This window comes from Octodon degus, unplaced genomic scaffold (assembly GCF_000260255.1).
Source record: "Octodon degus isolate 3935 unplaced genomic scaffold, OctDeg1.0 scaffold00050, whole genome shotgun sequence".
Classification (NCBI taxonomy): Eukaryota; Metazoa; Chordata; class Mammalia; order Rodentia; family Octodontidae; genus Octodon; species Octodon degus.
The window spans coordinates 10,167,444-10,168,535 of record NW_004524626.1 but is presented as its reverse complement, the minus strand read 5'-3'; positions in this window follow the sequence as shown (position 1 = coordinate 10,168,535).

Genomic DNA, 1,092 nt, shown 5'->3' with positions numbered 1-1,092 from the left:
AAGAACCCTGAAATTCAGCACAAGAATATTAAAACCTGTCTGAGAAAAGCAAAAGAACACCTACAAAGGAAAGCCCATCAGAATCACAGCCAACTTCACTATACAACCTCTAAAGTCAAGAAAAGTTTAAGACCCAGAGCCCAGGCCGGGCATGTGAGTGAGACTGCCTGGGGCCCGTGGATCCTGAATAGACCCAGAGTACAGGCCTGGCATGGAACCCTTCAGCAGAATTCCCTACAAAGAGGCTAGAGGCAAGACCCACCCAGCTGATTCAGGAGCAGAACATTTGCCAGAGAGACACAAAGGGTTCAACTCCAAGGGCTGCAGCAGAAAGAAGTGGAGCACAGCAGCCAGACCCCAGCCAGATCCAAGCCACACCCACCTGGAGGAATCCGAACTTCATAGATCTGGACCTGGCGCTAAGGTAATAATTCTATCTAAGATCTTCACCATAGGTCAGAAGACAGTGATATACAAAATGACAAAGAGAAGGAACAAAATGCAGTCTCAGGCCCCGAGTCCACCCAGTACAAATGCAGAAGACACTAGCACTGAGGAAACTGGAAATCACACATCTGAAATCTCTGAAATAATAGCATTGGAAGTAAAGAAACAACTGCAGAAAGGTATAGAAGAAATCAGATCAGAAATAATTTCTGAACTAAAAAATGTAATAACTATAAAAAAGAAGTACTAAGTGCTTCCAAAGAATACACTGATAGCTTTTTCTGGTCCTCCTTTCCAAGACGATGAAAAAAAAAAAAAAAGAAGGAATAACGGTCGTGCCAAAAAGGGCCGTGGTCACGTGCAGCCTATTCACTGCACGAACTGTGTCCGGTGTGTACCCAAGGATAAGGCCATTAAGAAGTTTGTCATTCAGAACATAGTGGAGGCCCCGCCGTCAGGGACATTTCTGAAGCAAGTGTCTTCGACGGTTATGTGCTTCCCAAGCTGTATGTGAAGCTGCACGACTGTGTGAGTTGTGCCATCACAGCAAAGTGGTCAGAATTGATCTCGTGAAGCCCGCAAGGACCGAACTGCTCCACCCCGACTTAGACCTGCTGGTGCTGCCCCTCGACCTCCACCAAAGCC